This window comes from Cavia porcellus, unplaced genomic scaffold (genome assembly GCF_034190915.1).
Source record: "Cavia porcellus strain 051 isolate PalLab524CR breed Dunkin Hartley unplaced genomic scaffold, mCavPor4.1 scaffold_15, whole genome shotgun sequence".
Taxonomy (NCBI): Eukaryota; Metazoa; Chordata; class Mammalia; order Rodentia; family Caviidae; genus Cavia; species Cavia porcellus.
In genome coordinates this window covers 21,641,064-21,665,785 of record NW_026947498.1, presented here as the reverse complement: position 1 = coordinate 21,665,785, position 24,722 = coordinate 21,641,064, and the positions used below count along the sequence as shown (strand labels likewise).

The 24,722-nt window shown below is 33.3% G+C and overlaps 1 long non-coding RNA gene across 20 annotated transcripts in view; it reads left to right on the top strand.

The window, feature by feature from the left end:
• The window catches only part of LOC101787661 (uncharacterized), a 432,599-nt gene that overhangs the window by 377,941 nt on the left and 29,936 nt on the right, over nt 1-24,722 (top strand). For 13 of the 20 annotated variants that reach the window (XR_010039364.1, XR_010039365.1, XR_010039368.1 and 10 more), the window contains one exon: nt 1-24,722. This exon is cut by the window's left edge and continues 7,186 nt beyond it. The exons of the other annotated variants lie outside the window; for them this stretch is intronic. This is a non-coding gene — a long non-coding RNA (uncharacterized LOC101787661). 20 annotated transcript variants of the gene reach the window in all.

Sequence of the window (24,722 nt, the reverse complement as noted above, 5' to 3'; positions counted from 1 at the left end):
TTTTTACAAGTTTTTATTTTACCCCTGTGACAGCTATGAGCTAAACCTCTGGCAAGTTAAGAGATCATAGCCTATAAATGGTAGCATGTGAACATCAAGTTTTCCTCGCTCATTCTTTCCTTCAGAGAATTCATACTGAGCATATTCTACATGTCTGACATTATTCCTGAGCTAAGAATCCAAAGATAACTAGGTGAAGATCTTCTGAAGCTCTCTGCTTACTCAGAGTAGACCATGAACAGTAATTATAATACAAAGCTGTCAACTCTTTGACAGAACAATGAACATGATGCTACGAAGTTTCTAAAAAACATTAAATGACTGTGCGTATTAAATGGCTCCATTTTATTTTCATACTCTTTTAATACCTTTTTCTGTCTGATTGTTTAGAATATAACCACTCTCATTCATTCAGAAAAAAGTAGGCAAAGACCAATGCAAATTAATGAGTTTAAATTTTGTAATATTGTTTCTAATCTAGTTTGTTATCATTATTATTCATAATATAGATTAATTGGGATACCAAGTAAAGTGTATAAAGAGCCTAATCTACAATAGTGTGTAACAGCTTGCTTAAAATATCATTATTACTGTCATTTGTAGAAGTTTGAAATACAAAGAAATTTCTTAATAGGGACTTTATTATAGGCACATCAAAGGAAGATGGCAGCAGGAACGAGGGTAGGAGTGGAGCATGGTCTGAAAGTGGTTTAGTGTGAGTCAGGAAATTGCAAGGCTGTTCTAGAAAGCAGCTGTGTGCCTGAGTTTTGAGTAGATGTTCATCTGCTGTTTAAAAAGTGTTTTAAGAAAAATCGGCTGATGATGAATAGATTTATTTTACTTGTCATGGTTTTTCAGTTATTCTTTAGGGAAAAGAAAATAGCCATAAAGCTCTGACATTTAATAATGGCAATTAAGAATATTTCACTGAGTGAATAAAAAATAAATAAGTCCCAATATCAACATGAGTATTTGCATTTCTCAATAATCACCAAGCTATTTAAAGTGAGAGCCCTGAAAAGCTCATGGAGAGTAAGCCATGGACATACCTGGTAATAATCTATCTTCTTAAAAGAAGGGACCTTGCTTACTTTGTTTATTTTTAAAATTTTATTATTTTGCACTATTTATTTTATTTTAATTGGTACATATCACTTGTATGTATTTATGAAGTGCAATGTATGTGTCTGTCTCTGTATAGCTATCTAGAGAGAGGTAATCAACTTTGGTAATTAGCATGTTAGTCACCTTAAACATCCATCTTGTCTTTTAAGTTGAGTGAGTACATTCAAAACCCTGTATAGTACATTATTAACCACATTCACTCTGCTGTGTCATAGAACAATAGAACTTAGCTTTCTATTCAACTGTAGCATTGTACCCGTGCCCAACCCCTTTCAACCACCCCTCTTCCTACTCTCTTCACTTCTTACAGCCACTATACTGTTTTCAGCTTCCAGGAAGTCATCTTTTTCATACTCCACGTATGAATGAGATCATGTAGTGTATGTCTTTCCATGCATGACTTATTTTACTTAACTTAAGGTCCTTATGGTACAACTGTGTTATCGAAAATGACAATATTTCATTCTTTAAAGGGAGCTTTCCTTAGTAAATAATAGTTTTTCCTGCTAAGCACAGTGACTTCCGCATATCTGTCAGGCTTCAATCATTAGGAAAAGACACATCCGAGACTTCATTCTTTAGATTAAAAGTAAGCAAGCCAGCCTTTGAAAATATTTAAGATAAATAGAGATAAAACTGTTTTAAAAGTGCAGTTCAGAAAATTAAATGCAGCCAGTGTCACTGGTTAGCAGGTAGAGCCTTTCTCCTAGTGAAGCAACCAACTCAATGAAAATGGGTAGAGAAGCCTTGAAGGCTTCCATCAGCCCTTCAGGCAGCTGAGGAATGCACATTCAAGGCATTCCAGGCACACCTCCCTCTCCCCCGCTGGTGCTGGGAACTGCTCAGCCCAGTGGCTGTCCACCTTGGGGTGCACTGTGAAAAAAATTACTTATGGAAGACAAACAAAGATGCTTTTCTTGATTTGTCACATTGTTTCACACTGATTTTTTTCTCTGCTACTAGGCGAAAGTCAAAACTCAATGATGAAAAGGAAAAGAATCTAAAGAGTTCTGATAAAGATGGAAGAAGAGGCAGTAGGAATAGACACTGTGGCCCACACAGAAAAACTTCTGAGTTTACTAGATAATTTTTCCTTCTGGTCACTTGATAATTTTAGTTACATTCCACCTGGCCAATCCCAATTGCCTACTCAGGTTTTTCCTTAATAGTGCAGAAGGTGATTTAACTAGGCAGACAAAAACTACCCCAACTGTGGCTTACAAATGTAAATGGAATCAGTAGACAAAAAATTTTGACTTTACATATGATCCTAAACCAACCATTTGTTGCATATAATTCAAGTGCACACTTGATAATTAGCAGCAGTAAGTCTGAAATTGGACTAATTGCCCCATGTCACTATTATTAATCTGTAGGTCTCTACAGAGTCTTCAGTGACTGGAATTTCACATGTACAGAAGCAGCTTACTCCCAAATCCTTTACTTTCTATCAAGTTGTAACCTATTTTAAAATTTGAAATGACTCCCAGGTAACTAAACTTTCTACTGTCAGAGGCAGAACAATTGCAGTGAAGCGTAGGAATAACCTGTATTTATTAAGTTGTCACTAATTCATGCTTTTAAAACAGTCCTTTTGGGGGCTGGGGATTTAGCTCAGCAGGGTAAGTACCTGCCTTGCAAGCAGGTGGTCCTGAGTTCCATCCCCCATACAGATAAAAAATGAAAAAGACAAAACAAAACAAAACAAAACAAAACAAAACAAAAAAAAAAAACCCAGCCCTTTTGTTTTTGTACCTATGCTATGAATATTTAAATAAAATATCGAAGACTTCATCAGTGCCTATTATATAATTTTATTTGAAGGTGCTAGTTTTTGAGTCCAAATTTAGGCTTTCTATTCCAATTCATTCTTCATATAAGATACTATTTATAAGACAGATTAATATTATGGGACTAAAAACTAGAAGTAAGCTACTAAATAGTTGTTTTTTAAAGCTATTTTGCTAATCAGCAAATGGATATCCCTGGATATTATCTAGGGGGGAATGTTTTCCTAATCCAAAAGCTACATATTGTTTTGTTTATATATTTCGTGTATTTCAAACTCTTGACATTTGTGATTTTGTTATTCTCAGGATAAATAAATTTACTAAAATGTCTTGTCTTTATTAATCATCTGCAGAAGATATATTCAAATACAGCGAAACTTCCAAAAAGAGTTGATATACTTCTGTCAATCATGGAAGAGCATAAGAGAGCAAAATGTGCAAAATGCTGATTAACATTGTGGTATTGAAACCAAGGTGCTTATTATTTTTTCTCCAACATGCTACAAACAAGGCAGTACTGCTTCCTAGCATTCACAAAGTCCTTTATTCATTTTTACCACATTGTCTACCTTTCTGTATTGGAAAGTACAGAAATTGAGGATTTTTAAAAAACAAACAGAAGAGATAAATAGAAAGACAAATAGAATTATAAATGTACTTAATAATTCTAAATATACAAATTAATCTTCAGAATACTTGCTGCAAGTTCAAAATTAAAAAGAAGATACAAAGTTTTGAATAGCAATAAATATACTAAACTAAAACTAAAAAATGCCTCAGAAAAGTATATAAATATTAACTGAATTGGATCCTTCACTGTCAGACTTGTCTATGGTCCAATATTTTGCAGTCTAAACTCATAAAATAGGTATTTGTCCCAGCAAATAGAAAGCTTTGTCTTTAATTTGATTATAAATCCTACTTCTGCCTTATGAGCCAGGTTCCTGACCTCACAAATGTTGAGGAGTGCAGTTTTGGATTAAAAGGAGGAAGGTAAGAGAGTTTTCTGGTTTTTTTTGGTGGCTTTTTTGGAATAAAGAAGAAGTCCTGGATTTCCAAGGGGTCTTGAAAGATGGCCTCATGACCTTTGATCTGGAGCTACTGATGAGTAAGAAGAGGAAAGAGCTGTTGTCTAGTGCCTGCCCGGCACAGGTAGCTGTGTGGATTTAAAATGAGGGCTGGAATGCAGCATCTCAAACTCGGTTCTTTAATATGAAGTGTTTAAAGAAAAATTTAGAGGGAAAAAAACACATTCTTTTTTATTTTAGTTTCCTCAAACCTCAGGAACTTAGTAAGGAGGGACTGAAACTTACTTTTGGGAGGGAGAGGGTTATGTCGCATTCCAGGCTGCCTGAGAGGGTTCTTGGTTGGCCCAAAGTGCTGGTTCACTCTCTATTCTTACTTTCCTTCTTATCAATTTGTCTGATCACCCAGCCCCATCTATGGCCCTTCCCCAGGCTCGCAACCTTACTCATAAAGTAAACTATTTTGTACATTACTTGATCATTGCTATTTATTCTTAATCAAGTCACATTTTTACTTAAACTGTTTATATAAAGAATTCAGATAAATGCTTGTCTAGGAGTTTGTTTTCCTTTTCAGGGTCTTTTTGTCCTAGTTGCATACTTTGAGCTTACTTTCAACTTCATGATACTGTTTTTTTCACTTGCCAGAAAGCAGGTTTGTTGATTCTCTTTTTCATAAGGAAAGCTTTAGAGAGTAAATCATAGTTTTTAAATTTGAAATATATCCATCATACCCAGTTCTGTTCTTTAATAACTGACTAATTTTTAAAAATAACACTATATTTAAGAAATGGGAAATTATGGACTTTAAGAGTCAATTAAAACTTTATAAAACTTAGCAGCTTTGATTTTCTATAATTTAAACCAGATTTTACATACCCTAAAAAAATAAAGCTTAACTTTGAATTTATGTAGTTAATAAAAGGCCTTATGCTTTTCAATCTTTTCAACTCTTTAGAATTTAAAGGATTCGCTGGGACACTACCTAAACTGTATTTGTTGTTCTCATATTCTCAGTGGCTAACATCACCAATGCAGTGTACAGAAACCACAGTCCCTTCCTTAAAATGTTTAAGTACAGTGTCTTCAACATTACATACCAAAGTTTTTTCCTTGTAGGGAAACTTTTCCTTATACAATTACATGGATCTCTTGTCCTCATATCTGACTTAGATGAATTTCTCTGCTGATTTTCTTGCCTACCTTGATAAAGGAAGGCTTCAGGTATTGTATCACACATAGAAAAAGCTCAGTTTTTTTGCAGTCTTTTCTTTGAATTGTTGAACCATGTGTGTACATGCAAGGTAACATTTTGTGATAAAATCTTTATATATGAAATCTGTATTTCAATATTTTAAAGAGGCGTCTAATCTATTTGACAATATATTGTCAACACCCAGCGTTTTAACACGTAGGCTCAATTAAGTGCATGAATCCAGTATAGTATTGGAAGAAACGTAATTAAAAGTGTTTAGAAATTGTTTTGAAGAATGCATTGCTGCAAGGTGGCACAGCCGTGTAAACATGACACCATCATCTTATGGAATGTACAAAAAAGGGGCATCTCTTGTGCCAAATAAACATTCTTCAATTAACGCTTCACAATATGTAGTGTGAACTTTTCTAGTCTGTGTTTATCCATCCTGAGGCTGCTACTTTTAATGCCTCGAAAACTGTTGCCTGTGTATATTCTCCTGCTAAACCTCGAGGTAAAGATCTGATTACAGACCCATCTTCCCCTGGAATCTGGCTAATAAGCTTAACTCAAACTAAATGAATATGAGAAAGACACAAGAAGGAATGTCTTGCATTGAAATAAATTCTACTTTTATGAATATAAATGTTAGTGAGGGCTGCAACAATATACGGGCATAATACATTGTGTTCAAATATGTAATATGTATTTATTTGGCCCATATATGGAAAGTTTTCTCTTCACTATCTATTAAGTCATAGTTATTTCCTTTGAGTCAGTTATTTTACTTTATTCTGAGATTTGAATAGGCACTTTAATGTGCTTTATCTATAGTCAGGAAAATGATCAGTTTTCAGGCTAAAATACACTGTATTATCTTCTGTCTCTCTGTCTCTGTCTCTGTCTCTCTCTGTCTCTGTCTCTCTCTCTGTCTCTCTGTCTCTCTGTCTCTCTCTGTCTCTCTCTCTGTCTCTCTCTCTCTCTCTCTCTCTCTCTCTCTCTCTTATTTTAAAGAGGGTAAGATTAAACAGAACAAAACAGATCATACGGAAACAATTTTAAGAAACAAGGATTTCCAAGCAAGACCACTGGAGATCTTCACTGTCTATCATATTGTCTGTTGTTTTCTTCCAAATAGTTGTCCACATCTCCACACACAGTGAATACATACTGAACATTATAGTGCTAAACGAATCAGAAAGGATGATGAAGGCTTTTTAGGCCTTCAAGACCAGGCATTAGGGAAGTCAACAATGGTTGCCGTAATGTCTCTCGTTCTCTTCCAAGTATAGCTGTCCATATCTTTACGTATGCTAAAATTAAACATAAGAGACTAAACTAATATCACTCTGAACAGTGAATAATAGTATTGCTAGGTTTTATATCATAACGCTACAGAATTAGCACTGGTTATCTTAGTGTCTCTTCTTCTTCAGAGTATCTATTCATTACATCGTGCATTATATAAACTGTTCCTGTAAATTGTTTAGAAATTCTACACATGTGTGAATCTCTACATGTATGCCTATCCTTTCTGTATTGAATTAGCCTCTCTGTCCCCTGTGCTGGTGAAAATATACTGCTGTTTGATAAACTGTTTTGTCCACACAATTCCTTTTTTTTTTTTTTTTTGCCTTTTTGAGTCAGGATCTCTCTATGCAGTTGAGGCTGGCTGTGGGCTCACTTTGTAGGCTGGTCTTAAAATTGCAATGATCTTCCTGCTTCAGCCTCTCAAATGCTGGGATTACAGAAGTGTGCCACCATGCTCAGCTGTGTCCACATAATTCTTAACTGTTTTAAAATAATACATGTTTAACATTTAATGAAGCCCTCTTATTCAAAAACTATATAGTACATTAATATTGAATAGTTCTGACCAGCCATATTTAAATAATTAGCATGTGTAATTTTTTAAAAATGTTCAACTACAAATAACTATAATGGTTGTATTCTTTACATTGGTTACATGTTCATATATTCACAAGAAAAATTAAATGGTTATCTTTGAATTGGCTTAAATGGTTTTGTCCTCCTTTCCAAGAATATTCATACCCTTTGTAACAGCCCAAATTCCTATCACATCACCAGTTTATAGACCCCAAATACCAGCTAATTATGTGGGTAGAAGGACATTGTAATCTACATTTTATAAATGAATCTATTGTATGTATGCTTAGGACTTGAATTTTCCTTCCTTTGCTCATTTTAATTCACTTATTAGAAACTTAGAATGTTGATGAGAGAGTCTTCAATTGTCAATTTTGTTTAGTTCTACTGACACTATTCTAATTAAACACAATTTCACCCCCTCTCTGCTTCTTTTTATGTTGTGGTGTCTGATACAGTTTCATAACTGAAAGTATAAAAATGTGCTTGATAGATAATAAATTAATTAGCTTACATCAAACGATGACTTGTACACTTTGGTTGAGTACACAGGTTGTACCTACACAGTCGGTGTGACCAGTGTGATCCCTTTCCAACTCTGAGTGGCTTATCTTCCTCTTGATGAATGTTTTACTATTTTTATCACTGGCAACATTTCCTGTCTGTTCTTTATTTTCACTGTGGAGAAGACAGACAGCCTAATAGGATTAACTCCATCATGTGTCCTTTCCACAGATGCGTATATTGCCTAAGCCATCCATGAATTATTCCATTCTTCAATAAATATTTTAATAACAATAGGTTCTTTACTAATAATTTTTCTAAAGATAAATTATTATTGATTTCACATAAGACACATAGTCATAGTGTTCTTATTGTGTATATTCTTAATCTATAAGTGATGTTCTTTGATAATCAGACCTCATGATTTAAAATTTTTCTTCCATAACCAGAAACATAGTGATTGTGACCTAAACTTTCAACTTCTTACTATTGTAAAACTCAGTTTTCTGCTTAGTTCTTTCTAATTAAGATTTTTGTCCTTTAGAGACCTTTTACAGTTTCTGTTGAGAATTTAAAGGTTTCCTTTGCTTTAAAAAGTGTAATGAATTTTTCATGCATAAAGAGGAAGTAGTAGAGGTACATCATTATTTTAAAACAAGGCTTACTACATTGTTAATTCCTGTAATAAATGTAAACAATACATAATAACACAACACTTGCTTCATATCTGAACTTCAACTGAAGACAACTGTGTAAATTAGTGACGTGTAATTCATAAAGTCTTCTGAATACTTGCCGAAGTCTCAAAGAAAAAAGAAACAGTCACAAATTACTGGGTCTGGTATATGAACCATCTAGATGTTGGATCAAAGATCAATGAGAATTATGGGAACAGAAGTTAGAAGCATAAGGAACATATGGATATGCGAGCTTACTCACCTGGTCAAATGTGGTAGGATTTCTGTTATCTATGACTACGTCAAGTAGCTGAGGATGCAGACCAGAGGCATGATTTTCATATTATTGCAGTATACCTGCTCCATGCATGAAGGTATCTCTTCATCTAAATCGAAGAGGCTGTGAGCTGCTGGAACAGAAGAGTTAAAGTGGTAAAATACATGTTTGAAATGTGTGTGTAAATTCTGAAGTTCTTAGGAATACTATCTTTTAAAATTATTATTATATTCCACCGTTATTTCTTCTCCAAAACAGACCATCCTATGATATTATTTCACACCTCGATATTTTTAAAAAATAATAGCTAATACTTTGTACTTAATCTCTAAGAAAACTTAAAGGGTTTCTTTAAATTACTAACTTCAGTTTTTGTTAAGGCAAATCTTTACGAGTAAAGGAACACAAAATTCTAAACATATTTGAGATATATAAAAACTCTAGAGCACTTGTTTTGTAAAATTTGTAGTTACAGCTTAACTATTTATCCTGAAAATTAAAGAGGTCAGTTATTACTTCTCTGTTGAGAAGTTCATGTGATGCTTTTCAGATAAAATTTTTGTGAAAAGAATTTTGTCTATAAAGACTGAATGAGCAAGCGTGACTTTGTTTTGTTGCTGCTGTTTCTTTGTTATTATAATCTATATTTCTAATTAATGCAATACTCAGAAAATTTGCCTTCTCTGTAAGAACTGCCTTACTGAAATACTTTCATTTCTATACAATATCTATTTGATATTGTCACATATGTCACTTATCTATTTGAAATGCTTCTTTTAGTTACAAAAAGTCATTTAGGAGCTGCCTAGAATATTGGTAAAATCTTTCCAAATACCCTGAAAGTTTCCTCAAAGGAGATAAAAGGTAGTCAGAAATATAAATATCCTGTAAATCCATATTACTTATTGGGTAAATTTTGAATAATGCATGAAGCACAAAAGAAGGGTTAAGAAGTTCCTCAATGTATAGGGGCCTATCATCTCATTTTACTGTTGTAAAGTTTGATCCTGGTATTTTGGTAAATTGCAGTCATAGTCAAGTTCCCTTAAAAATGCCTAAAATTATTTGAGAATATGCAGAAAGGACCTGCCTTGAGGAAGAAATCCCTCACTGATACTACTTGCAGGACAGAAACACCACACGCCTGAAAGAATTCAGCTAAAAGACATAAACATTCCACTTGCCCAACTTGTTCACTTACCTCTTTCCCGTTAGCTGATGTGTTCCTTAGTGTCTATGTATAAATGGTTATTTAAAACAGGTTATAAGGTCATCTTTTCAAAGAACAAAAATATCTTTCTTATTTCTCACTGGATTTTTAAAATCTAAAACTTTTTTGGAAAATGTATCTTAAGATGGCATTATCATAGTTTGAGAATTTTATTTATCTGATTTTTTTAACTCAAAATAAAAGCACTCTCAGATCTTGAAAATTCTACTAGTTGTATCTCATTAGAAGCAATGTTTGTTAATCAATAAAAGAAATGCAGATGGTATCCTTTACTCTTTGGTCTGCCTCACGTCTTCAAAAATCAACATTTCTTTCACAGAGTTCAAAGTGTATAAAACCAACTTTCAGGTTATACAAATGAATTGACATTCTTTCTCTTTGACAAAATTTACTCTAAAAATAACAGGCAAAATAATCTCAACTCAGTCTCTTACATGGAAATATTATTTTTATTTTCATTGTCTCTAAAGTTACAAAAGTGACATTCCATTTGATTTTTATTTGTTTATTTAGGTTCTGGCAATTGAACTCACAACCTTGCACTTGCCAGGCAAGCACTGATGCCACTGAGCTATATCCCCAACCCTGGACATTCCATTTTAATGTACCTTAATGCTTTTCAACTGAGGAAACTGAAAAATTGCATTGCTCATGTCCTTTCTGTACTTGGACAAAGTGAACATAAGAATGACAAAATTGGGGCTGGGGATTTAGCTCAGCGGCATAAGCGCCTGCCTTGCAAGCAGGCAGTCGTGAGTTTGATCCCTGGTACCGAAAAAGACAAAAAAAAAAAAAAAAAAAAAAAAAAAAAAGAATGACAAAATTAGAGCTCAGAGTTTCTAAGTTTCAGTGATTTCTATTATCTGCTTCTTTTCTACATTAAATTCTCAATTTAGACCTCTGAAAAACATGTTTTATGATATAGTTGTTTCTTTCCTAAATTTGAAATGCTTTTTTTCAAAGAGCTAAAAACCTGTTAAAAATGTGAATGTCATAGAAATGCTAATAGAAGCCTACAGATTGATAAATTTTACTTCAGCAAAACCCACTTATAGTGTAAACTTTGATGTTCTACCCATTGACCTTTATCCTCTGGATTAGCTGTAAGAATGAATTGCTAAATATTCACTTTTTCAGGTGAATTAAGATGACCTCATGGGAAAAAATGGAATATTTTTTGGTGTGTCCTTTATTGATGTATCATTATCTAGTGTTTTCAGTCAGAGATCTCCTAGATAAAGAAAGACTAAAGTTCCACTGAATTTTCAAATGTACACAGTGTAGTAGATCAGAAATAGACAAAAAAAATGAGTAATGAATCAATGGAATGAAACTAAAAAGTAAAAACCTGAATAATAAAATCAAATTAGATATTACGGTTCTATCTCTGATGCATTGTAAAATTCACATAAAAATGGAAAAGTCTCTAGGCCAACAATAATTTAATAGAGCCAGAGATATCTGACTACTTTAAATCATTATAATCTTCCCTCTTCAGTAATGGATACAATGGCAGAATAATATTCATGAAAATAAGTAGTCAATTTAATGTTTAAATAATAGCTAAAATATGGAAATCCCAGAGATGTTCAACAATGGGAAATGGCTAAACAAATTATGGTTCTCCCCCAAGATGCAAATTCATGCAGCTACCTCAAATATTCGTCAGACAAATGGTAGCATACAATAAAGAATTTGGGGGAACAGTCACACTTGTATGCCAGTCCTCTGTCCTTCCAAAGTTTTTCAAGCACAATTGGACTTCTGGAATCTCTTAGCCCTCTTACAGGTTCTGTGTGGATCCTCCATGAAGGGAGACAGACTGTGTGTGCTGTCTCATAGTTAGGGGCAAGTGCAGGAGAATTCTCTTAGGAAGGTAAATTTATTTTGAAATGTAACCTGACAAAACAGATTTAAAAAATGAACTTTGAAATTATCTAGGCCACAGTTAAAGGTATCACTTGGACCACATTACTAACTTCCTTGAAGGTCAGATTTGTCAGTAATTTCCAAATAATTATACTGCTTACCCAACAGGATTCTTGTGATGTAAAAATGGCACTGTATATACTAACAGTGAGCTATACTGGGGAAAAGTATTAACTAAATGGTAATTGTTAAGTATTAACTAAATGGTAAGTGTTCTTGTGAATCATAACACTACTCTAAAATGGTCATTCAAAAAATATTCCAGTTGTTAATTTTAGTCCAAACTATCATTTTCCACTGCCACACTAAACACCCTGTATAACTGAGTCCCACATCAATGCTTGGTCATTATTGGTAGTAGCAATCCTTGCAAAGAACATCCTTTTTCTAACTTTAGTCTGGTCATTTTCCACAGTGCAAATCCCCACTTTGGAGACTCTTCCTACTCAGCCTGAAAACTAGGTGTCTCTTTTCTCTCCTCTAGTTTCCAGTTGAAGAGTTTTCATATCATTCAAACCTCTATTCAAGTGAAGGTCTTGCCATAAGCCTTTCATAAAGCACTCAGCATGTGTTGGATTTTTCCCATGTTCTCATAGCATTTAGTATTTCATAGAATTCTCACTTACACTTTCCTTGAATCCATAATTTTATCTTGTGTGACTCATTACATATTAAACTTGTCCAGGACAGAGGTCATTTATACCATCATTTTAGTAATTTTTTAACAACCTGACCTCTTATACACAGTGAATCCATTTAAAATATATGTCGTGTTAAATTCAAAAATGATTAAAAGCTCTAGATATAACCTCACAACTCTGACAGGTCTGAGACATTTGAAGGGCTCAACAGTGATTTTTCTAATTTTTACCTTTTGGATTTTAATTTACATGAGATTAATTTTTAAAACAATTTAATTTTTAAAACACAAGTAGATTCATTGAAAATCTCTTTATTCCCATTTTTAATTAATTGTTTTGATAGAAGACTTACAGGTATAACTGTATAATTTTCTACTAGCTCGTATACAGAGTCTAGTATATAATTTACAAGTTTTATCTATACATTTCTATAATATTTTAGGAAGCTTTTGCTGCTTTAAGAGAAGAAAAGATAAACACATTGATTGACATAGCATGTTTGGAAGGTTTTTATATCCTCTGGAAAGAAAGTAGACTCAAGAGATTTCAGACGTATTTCATTACTCTTTCTATCTTTGGAAAGGAAGACATTTTGGTTCTTCAAAACTGATTAGCTACAAGAGTTGCTAGATTTAGGAAAGGAAGAGGTCCAAATTTGGTCATAATGTAACTTTTATCTGATCTTGGAAGTTTTTAATTTTAGCTTAATTGAAATAATTTTTAATACCATGGCTTATAACTTCACAAGTTGGTGTCTAAAATCTAATATCAAAAAAGCTTCTTGTGTAGATTCCTGATTTCTTCATAACTTTAAAATATACAGTCACTTTCCTGCAGGAACATTATCAGTGACTGAGAAGACCATATACTGTACAGTTTTATAGTTTAAGTGTATACATACAATTGTTCCAAAAGGAATTTCTATCCAAATTAATGGTCTTTATTCCTTGACTAAATTCTGCTCCAAAGAAGTCTAAAAATGAATAATAGTATCCACAATTCAACACTCAAAATGTCTAACTATAGTCTTAATGTTTTAAATATCCTATTTTCTTTGACTTCATATTTCGTATTGAATGACTGTCACCAACAAGCATCTTAACAGAGGAGTGATTTGATTTACCAGAATATGGCAAAGAAAACCTACACAGTTTTAAAACTATCAAGGTCAAAAGACTTCTAATAAGTCTCTATCCCTGCTCATAAAATAGTGAACTTAAACATTTTTTTTTTTTTTACCGGTACCAGGGATCGAGCTCAAGACCACCTGCTCACAAGGCAGGTGTTTATGCCACTGAGCTAAATCCCCAGCCCCTGTGAACTTAAAATTTAATGAAAAAGCCTGTAGTATTATGTGAGTAACATAAGTTCCAGTTCTTTTATCCAAAAAAAATGTTGTGTTACCTTTTTTTAAGTAGAAAAAAGACAAATTTATTTATGAGTAATCTTACCTTGAATACATAGTTTGATTTAGAAGAGTTGGATAATAATATGTGGTAAAATTTTTGTTTTGTTTTACACTATGTTGCTTCTCCAACACCACATTCCAGTATTTTTCTTTTGTTCATTATTATACAACAAACCTGGTCATTTCAAACTTCACTGGACACATATATTTTATTGCTATTTTACTTTGTCCAGATTGCAAACCAATTTTAAGTATGTACAATTCTATTACATCAGAAGCTATGCACCACTATAAGCAAAATAAGATGTAAAAAAAGAATGTAAATAAATGCTAACTTAATTATTATTCAACAATTGTTAACATTAAAAGCATTTACTAAATAACAATCAAAACAGTTATTTAGACTATTTAATGATGTTACTTTCAAACATATTTTTCAATTTTACATTTTTCTAATACCTAGCCCCAAGAAATTACAAAAGCTCATATATAATATGACTAATAAAAGACTTGGAATATTAATCAAATCTAATATTTCTCTAGTGTTAGTTTATGTTAATATAATAATTAAAGTAAAATGTCCTAACACATAGACATGGAATACTTTCTAAGTGTAGACCATTTTCTTTAGCCTATCAGTGGTGAAACATAGTTATAATTTGTAGAAAAATAAAAGTTGGCACACATTTTTAATGTTGATTAAACTTTTGAAGATTGCACTATGGCAATTTTCTATAAAGTATTCATAATTTGTGTTCTATGGATTACATATTACAAGCTTATTTTATGACTCAAAAATAAACTTGATAATACTAGGTTTAAATTAATTACTAGCTTTGACAATTTGTTTGCTGGGCATATTACATGATATCATTAATTGGGAAAATACATAAGACATTGTTTTCTTATAAGAATCACCCAACCTTTTACTTTCTGTCAGCTGAAATCATCATAGAAAGTCATTTTTTGTTTTAATTTTCCATGAATAAGTATTTGTGGAATAGGCTCTCTCTGTTTTTTTTAATTGTACCACATAAAAATTCTTGAATAATTTTTTTACAAATATATTCATTTATACAAATGTGTATATATATGTAAATATATCATACTACAGATGTTTTATCAAAATATGTATTTGACTGAACATATGGACATCTGAAGATCATTAGATTGTGGAATACATGTAAGTGAAAATAAAACTTTAATAAGTAACATTGAAAATTCAACCTGTGAACTTAGTTATAAATGATAATACTGCAGAAGGGAATAGTATGTGGGTATTGTATAATTTTAGCTCCATTTGAAAACAATGACACATTTATCTGATTGCTTGATTTTAAAGTGACATACTCATAAAATATAAGTTGTATCCATTCACAAATTGTGCAATAGTACTCTTTTCTCTACCTATCAAAATATTAGCTAGGTGATTTTTCTCTGGTTTGCTTATTGATATACTAAAAAATAGAATTTAAAAAAATATTGTTTATCTCCAAACTGATGAAATTTTGAGGAGTGAATGGGTTATGGGAGTTAACATTTTGGAAGTAATAGCAGAAGTACACGTGAAGTGAACTTTTTATATTTTTGCTAAAATAACCATCATGCTACAGATGCTCAAAAAAAATTCATGTATTGTCCTCTAGGTAACGATGTGCAGTTAATGATCAGTGGTGAACACAAATGTAGATCTTCTACCTTTTGACTAAGTATAGTTTTCCATTATCCTCATATCCCTAAAGATAATCCTCACCACATTGAGAACTTCATTATTTATCAAATAACATTTCTCTAACTTTTTTAGACCATAGTTCAGCAACACATACACACAGTGAGAGACACATGAAAATCCAGCAAATGTTTAACAAGTGAATGAACTTTGACACCTCTAAGTGGATTTAATTCCTACTGAGCAAGTGTTACTGTGTGGTACAGTACTTTCTCACTATGCATTGCTTTTCAGTCACAGATCTAGTTCTGATTGTGTAATAGAAGTGGTCACACATTTGAATAGGATGGTTAAATAATGGCTGTAATTTACTTCCTTATACATTGATTTAACTACAAAAAAGAAAAATATAGAATTACAATTTGTTCATATATTTTTAAATACAATAAAAACATGCTTAAGAAGTTTCCCAGAAGTATTTACTTTTTCAACATGATTTTTTTCTTTTTCTTTTTTTCCTTTTGGGGCTTGAATTCAGGACCTACCTGATGTGTATTAGGCAGGTATGCTATTTCTCAGTTACATCCCTAGACCCCAAGATGCAAATTTCCTTGATAGTGTTTATGGAAGAAAAGGCACATTTATTTGAATCAAAATAACATTCATAAACTAACCAGCGAGGATATATTCTCTTCTCTGGGAATGAATTTGCTTTAATTTTATACAAGTTTTATGGCATGCTCTTTATGTAAGATAGAACTTGACAGAAAGACTACCTTAGTCATATGTCCTGTGTGCAGTGTGCAGTTAGATGCTTGTAAAGTAGAGTAAAAGTCATTTCGAGCTTTGACTTTCTCTTCTTGTGCCTGAATAACCTCCCTGAAACCTCCCTGAAAGGCTACATGTGGAACATTTCTGCTGTGCATTTGTGTTACCCAAGACTCCAGCTCCTTGAGGGATTTGCCTCCTTAGTTTAATGGAGGTATTCCAGTGGTAGTTTCTTGCAGAGAATATTTCTCATTCATTTTATACAAACAGAGGATTATATTCAGTAAACATCATTAAATCTGAGAAATGAATAGGTACATTTCTAGTACCATACCTGGTTTTGTTACAGGTTCTTAAGGCTGTTGTTTCTGCATGTAATGTAGCACTGTAATATAACTGTCTTTAAATAGCAACAACAACTGGCAAAAAGTCTGGAAGAAACCTAAGCAAGCTGTTTGAAAAAATGGGCGTATAAATGCTTAATTCAATTAGTGACTCATAAGGACTATATCAACCAGGATGGAATAGCCTTTATAAGCATTAATTTCATGACATGAACAGTTTGTAGAAGTGAATGTAGAGATTGTAGATCCTCAGGCAAATCCTCACTGTGGGTTGAATTTATTTAAAGAGCTTTTCTGGTCACCTTTGAACCTCAATGATTTCTCCAGATGTACAGAAGTGAACAATGTAAAAATCTTGCTGTTTCAGCAGAACTGATTCCAGCTGGCTGGAACGGGATCTGCAAGTCATTGGTTACAGCTGTGTTTCGATTTATGTGATGGTTGAAAAAATAAATTACCCGATTAGATGGCTAGAAAGAGGACTCTTTGTTTAGCCCTTGTGTGGGGACAGAAACTGTTTATGGTGCTGTTTTCTACACAGTCTTTGCAAAGTAAGCTGGACAAATAGACTTATTCAAGGCTTCTAAGAAATGTTGCATATTCAGCTTTAATTCTTTACTAAAGAAACTATTTTTTTAAAAAATGCTGTCATGCACCAACTGTTTTGAAGGTCTAACATGTAAGAGAAGCAGTACGTTTTCTGTCCCACTGAACACTACATCGACTAATTCAAGAGCAGTTTTCTTTTGTTTAATGTGTCCTTTAAAACACGTCTTTGTCAAGCACAGGAATGAGAATATGTTTGGTCTAAAATTCAAACTTTATAAGAGCAAACTATCTGGGCATAAATTCTACCTTAACTTTTTTCCTTAATGGATTATGGCTCATGTCCTGTAAGAGAAATCAATTCATGTAAGACTTAATTATGATCAAGCATTACTGTAAAAAAAGTGTCATACTTTTAGTCACTTATGATATGGGTATATTGAATTTGTGAATATTGTGAGGATTTTTTTAATCTATGTAAATTTTATAGAGTGTAGAAGAGTTTGAAAACATATGTAACTTTTCAAGTTCACCAAAGTCAGAGTATCAATAACTCTTGTAAGCTTTACATAGCATCTTCCCAAGGAGACTACTTGATTATTGTAATGCTGAATTAGGGTGTTTTGCTTGCTTGTCTGTTTTTCTTATTTTTCTAATATAGCCTCTGTCAGGTCACCCAGTTTAGGTTACAAACCTATCAGAACCAGTGGATTATTCACAATTTAGCCATTTCCATGGAGATGTTACAAAAATGACCCTCTAAACGATTTTAATTTTCTGAAAATACTTCATTTTTTAACAAAAAATGCTTAGTAAAATTCTATAAAAGGAAAAGCTTCTTTAGTAAACTTGAGAATGATGTCAGACCCTTGACCATGTGTCATACTTTCCACTAAATCAGTACACCTCAATGTGGGGAATACTTTAATGCATGTCATATTTCCCAAGAAAATAGACTATTATTTATCTATTTCCATTTTTCTAATGCAATATGTGCACATTATATAATTTAGTGATGCAGAATAAATAATAATAATGCATCCAAAAGAATACAAAGGTAGGATTGATCTGTCTTGAATTGGCAGACAGCTTTGCTGCGTCAGGCTATTTCCTTGATCACTTGAAGTACACCCTCTAATCCTTAACAAAATCAATATAATTGATTGGAAGAGACAGGAGCAAAGCATGAGAATGCAGGATACACTTGAATCCTCACTGAACAGAAATATTTATATAATGGTTTTGATGCTTAGAAGCATTTTCTGTGATCCTCACAGAATTGCAGTTTGTTAAACACATTGGAAACTTGAGCAGTTCAGTTTGAAACTACAGTACTGTATGCTATTGTGTCATTCTTCATGAAATAATCTGTTTTCTAAAAATTAAACTCCTCTCACAGTGTTGTATTCCTAAAAGTGTAAAGTAAGAGTTTCTATGACAAGCAGAGAGAAAGCAAACTAAAATTCAAACTTGTAAAGAACATGCATGAATTATATTAATAATGAAAAATCAAGGAAAAATAACACATCATGAAGAGACAACATTTTTAAATTTAAAACACTTTACTCTGTCTTTGGTGCTTTATTCCTGTCTGGCATGATCAATAGATAGATAAAATCATTTGTATATAGTAAAAGTTCCACAAAATTAATATATTTTTTCATAATGAAGAAAATTCTAAAACTCTAGTTTAACACAGATGCTGTGCAATCAGAATAATTTACATTTCAAGTAAGTAGTATTTTAAACTGAGTGTTTTGAAAAGGAAAAAATTGAAAACATTTTATTTGATGAAGATATTTTAAGCTGTGATTCACCTGATTTCCTGATTTCTTTTTTATTTTTGGTATCCCTAAAAGTCATTTCAGGAGGCTTTATGAAATGCCTATCATGACATTTAAAAATGAATTATTAAAGTTAAAATATATCTAATTTATCAATAAATTCTGTGTTTTTAACCCACACAGGCAGTTACCCAAAGAAACACTGAGTGCATATATTGTATTAGTGTGCACACTTTTAAAAAAAATCTTAGAAAATTACTGCAGCCCTTGTTGTAAAATAAAACATTTTATATATTATTTTAAATAAATTAAATTTTCAATACAATAGGCTAATCCATATAAAAGATCTAATATAAAATTTTGGCACTGCCATATTTTGCAACTAATATGAGATAACACATTTTTGATACTCCTTTATTAGACCAACTATCAGACAGACGTCAGAAGAGTACTTATCAGTCCTTGCAGACATAAATGCTACTATAAAATATTGTGAAAATTAAATAAGACAATTAGATAACCATATATCTAAATAATAGTAGTCACCAACACCTGTTTTACTCGCCTTGTGCAGAATTTGAAGGCTAAATTACCTTTCATAACCTAGTCTTGTCTCCTGACTTTAAAGTTAAAAGGACTAAAGTTCTAAAATTTAAATGATTTACCCAAGATTGCAAACATTATTAATTGTACAGCTGGCACTACAACTGCTTTTCTAGAATCTTAGGTTAGTTTCCACCTGTTTCAAGGTGTTGTATATTCTACTACCGTACTTCTAGTGTACAGAGAATTGTACTTTTTGAGAGTTGGTTTGTTAAAACATTAATTGTTGTAGCTCTTGTGCTAAAAAGTTCCAACTATAAATACAACGGAAACTCTGAAGCCATTTAATATTATTTAATTCCTGGCCACTTATGTCCCATTTAAAAAACCCAGGATTCTGTCCTCTCTCAACTATTATCCTGTCAACACAGCAGGAATAATCATTCATTGTTTCTATGCATAATCCTATAAACTATTACAAATGCTCCGACATTTCAATATAATTTGATATGCCATAATTTTAATATGCCATATTCCATCTCGTTATCCTACTCTGTTTACTCCCTGAAAGAGAAATATCCCTCCCATCCTTAAGAGCTGTTTGTTTCTGTAAGTGGCTGTACTGCAAACTGCACATCACTTTCCCTTCAAGGCCAGCCTCAAATTCATGTTCTTGCTATGATTTCCTGTTTTAGACCTGCTTGCCTCCTAACCCATTTCTGTGGTGTGGTTTTGAATGTGGTCCCCTTGTGGATACTGATGACAGGTGGGGTTGGAAAGTGGATAGAACACTTCCGGGAGCACAGAAAGGGGAAGGGAAGGGAAAAAGGGAAAAGGGCGAGGAGGGCTGAAGAAAAAGGCTTGCTACAGCAAGTTACAGGAGCTCATTTTGCATTACTAAATATATGAAAGCACATTTGATTAAATACGAGATTATTCCTTGAAGGCAGAGAAATCTCTGCAAGTGCTTTTCTATGTTAGCTGTGTTTCTTTGCATTCATATATCAAAGCAGGCAGGAAAAAAATAATTTTCAGTTTGACAAGCCTTCAGTCATAAAGTGAGCTAAATACTGCGTCATCCTGGAGCCTAATAATAATATAATTCTAAAGGAAACAGTAGGTCAGGTTTTTCCTCCATTGTTTAAAAACTGACTGTATTCTTCATACATCTTAAAAGTAATAACTCACGTACTGTGTTTTACTTTAACTTTGCTCAAAATAATTAGTTCTGGAACTTGGTTTGTAACTCAATATTATCTTAATGAAGGTGTACATACACATACACATACACCTTCAGTTTATTATATTTTCCTCTTAGTATTTTACATCATAGAAAATTTCCAAGTAGATCATCTCAGTTCATTGGTATCTGATTATTTTAATTAATTTTTCCTTTCCCTTAAAAAACAAAAATGCTTGTGCTTGTTTCTCCTTCTTACTGTTTTTAATTTCTTATATGCGTGGGATTTGTTTAAAAGACTACTTCTCTGGATATTTTGCTGATGAAACTATGACTACATCTCTGCTTTATGTTTACAGTAGTAGGTAATATGTGTTGTTTGGCACTAGAAAGAGCATGGCTTTTATTTCTGGAAAGGTTAGACAAATATCTTAGATGTATTTGGAGACTTTCACCTGAGCAATTTTGATTCTTATTTTTTAAAAATCAATTATTTGAAAGTTAAATTCTGGGACCTGGGGATTTAGCTCAGCGGCATAAGCGCCTGCCTTGCAAGCAGGCAGTCGTGAGTTCGATCCTCAGTACCGATAAAAAGACAAAAAAAAAAAAAAAAAAAAAAGTTAAATTCTGTATAAACCTTCCCTTTTAAAGCTTATAGTAAAAGAAAACACTAGATGCTTTTCAGCCAAAAATGAAACAAAACAAAAAATCCTCTATTTTATCCCTTCAAATAAATCATTTTACATTAAAAGAGACTGGAAGAAAGTATTGGGATCACATGATCAGTTATGCTATAAAACTTTTCACAAGGGCAGTTTAAGTATCAGACAACTTTCTGCAAGGTTGGACATGTTTTATATCCAAATTATCCAAAATGGTAGTCACCAGTCGTATATGCTCCTATACATTTGATCTATGACCAGGGAGTGTAGGAAATTATTTTAACTTTCATTTTAATTGTTGAAATAGCTGACTGAAGATCACTGAAGAGTGCAAGTGAAGTAAAAGAGATATTATTCAAGTTATAATATATCCTATGTTTGCATGAATCTTGAGTCAAAATTTGAACTGCAGATTATTACTTGTCCTCCAGTCTCCTTGTTCTAAGCTTCCTCTATTAATTTATATTGGATACCCATAATCACATTGATTTCAAGAGGCTATGTAAGAACAAAAAGTTCTTCCCTGGAAATAAAAAGTAAGCAGGTTTTATTAAAGTGTTTTGGAGCAGTCATTGCTTCCTTTCAACTTCATATGTCATTTACATTCAGATCTATCTGAATTATTTTTAAAAAGTTAACCTAACAAATCTCAGACAAAAGTAGTAGATCTAGCAAGGCTATACATATATTGTATTATTTACATTAATGTCACCTAGAGTCAATATTTTACTTTGCAAAAATTTCCACGATAGTCAAAGTATAAACTCTTTTAGGGATGCATTCGTGTTAATGATTAGCAGTAGAGAATCAGAGAAAATCTTAAACTTAGGTCTTCAGAAGTGATAATTGAACTGATTGATCATAACATTTCTTTTTCAAATAAACACTGATTTGGTCAATTCTGTCTTCCTATTGGTCCTAACCGAGGTCCTGACAGAAACCTTGGTACTTGGGATTGGCTAATTCCTGTCTGGATATAAATGTTTTGCATGGATGGATATTTTGTTGTAACCATTATTTTTCTTTAAACTTACTTTCAGTTATTGTTTTTATGTTTTCTAAGGACCTAAGCTATGTGTGCTTCAATACAGCTCTAGGTACTAGAAAGAAATATCATTAATTGGGGGGAAAAAGAGTCTGTTGCCCTGATTCTCAGATTTGGGAGTGCAGTGTGCACAGTTGACAAAGCTGAGCTATCAATAGGCAGTTGCTGTAAATTCATGTTTAATTATTAAAATAGTCAACATTTTATGTCTGATAGTCATAGAAGGTCATAACATTAATTTAACCAGACTATTGCGGGCAACTTTCTAGAAGAAAATAGAATAAAAGTTACAGATGCAGAAGAGTTAAAAAATAAAATGAAATAAAAGATGAATCTCGCAGCAAGAGATTAAGGGATGATTGATATAACACACACAGGACAGAAAGAATTCAGGGGGCATCTCACTGTTACTGACAATGAATGTTTTATGCTATGCTGTGCATGTATTAATTTTTGTTTCCGTTTTTTGTTAACCTCTAAAGTTAAATATTCTTTATCTTCACTTTCTGAAATCAGGTTTCATATGTATTTAATTAAGTGTGTAATGATTCTTTTTTACTGTGTGTTCCTTTCTTCCTTTTTTCATTCTGCCTCTTCCTTTTTGCATTTCCGTGTTTCTTTTCTTCCATCCTCACTTATTCTTTTCCATCCAGCCTTTCTCTTTCTCATGAGATATGTATATGCACTTAACTCCATGTTTTCTTCCGGTGCTCATTCTTCTTCTGTTTTTCTTTTGCTTTTTGAGCTTGAGGTGTTTTGGTCCCATTTCTTTTTTCTTTTTCTTCAAATCAGAAGCCTGTGAGAGTTGATTTTAGATCTACATATTTTACTACAGATGCTCCTTTCTCTATGACTTGTGTGCTACTTTCTTTAAAACCCCTGCAAATGATTACCTTTCCCATTAGTTGCCACAGATCTATTGCCAGACTGCTACCTTAGATGGTCCTGCAGTGACGCACTGCATGCTGGGACCTGTCTGGGAGCAGTAAGCTGAAATATCTACAGCACCAGACAGCATTAGAGTTGGCTTCAGGATTGCGTACTTTGCTTTCCTTTGTATGTATTTCTTGTATGCTGCAGGGTCACTGGTGGCTAGTTCTGTCTGGCAAGTAATTCACAAATACTGCTCACGTGCAAAGGAAAAGTAGACAATATTCCATATTCTGTCATTATAGAGAGCAAAAGAGGAACAAAGAAACGGGTAAATATCTGCATACAGCCTCATGTGTTGTGAAACTAACACAAACAGAGCTGCATTCAGCCAAATATTTCACTTGTTTGTAATAATGCATTTAGCACAGAGTTTTTCTATATATGTAACCTATATTTTAGACATATATATTCAATCAACATTTATAGCTTGTAAATGTCTTGATCTCAGAGACTTTTGCATTTCATTTGCTATTTTTTAAAGACCTTAAAAATTAAAATATACTAATATCCTGCTAGTTGGTTTCATTCCAACAACCTAGTATTTCAACACAGTTTAAATCATATTGATGATTCATATCTTGGCCCATCTTATAATTCTTGTGACATGACAACACAGCTAATAAAAATATGAAGCAATTACTTTAGTTAAAATCATAGCTTTATTAGTAGTAGTAGAAATGATTAATCCATACAGATCAGCCTCACTGGTGTCTCTTGGGCTGTCTGCAGGCTTCCTATAGAAATGTAAAGATTCATTTGCTCTTTCTTCTGCCAAGGGAGGAAAAAAAAAAAAAAATGAAGGCGTAGAATAAAGTCTAGGGCTTAAAGAATTGTTGGCATTATTTCTCTGTCTATCACGTGTGAGTCTGGCTGCTTGCTTCCTCGGGTAGGGTATCCAGAACCAGACTGTGTCCGAGCCTGTTTTCACAACTGCATTTGGAGATCTGTCTTATTGATTAGCAGGGGGAAGGGGTGGGGAGAGGAGTGCGAGGGGAGGGGAGGACCGACTGAGGACGGGCTCACTGAAGCACGGGACATTTTCTTCTGGAAAGATGTCAAACAACTGAGAAACAGCCACAGAGGAAGTAGAAAAGTGGGAAAATGAGACCCGGGAAGAAAGGAAGGCGTTTCTTACAAAAGTCTTGAGGCTATGTTTGTTTTGTGTTTTTTGTGGGTTTTTTTTTTTTTCCTTTTCTCTCCTTATCCTTTTTTTTTTTTTTTTTTTTTTTTTTTTTTTTTTTTTTTTTCCCCATCATCTGACCTGCAAAGGCTAGAGGGGCAGCGTCATGCAAACGCTGCTGCAGTCCAGCAGGTCTGGGAGAGGGTGGATGCTAGACTGTGAGTTAATGTTAATGATGAGTGCGGTGAAAATACCAGCCGCTGCCACCCCCTGCACACAGAAGCGCTCTGAGTCAGCATCAGATGCTCTGCCTCGCCTCTGCCGAGTGTCTGGTGCCTGTGTGCGCGCGCGTGCTCGCTAGCATCCGTGTCTAGCCGAGGGGAGGGGTGGCGTGTGAGTGCGTGGAGGGTAAAAGCCAGTCAGTCAGTGAGAAGCAAAG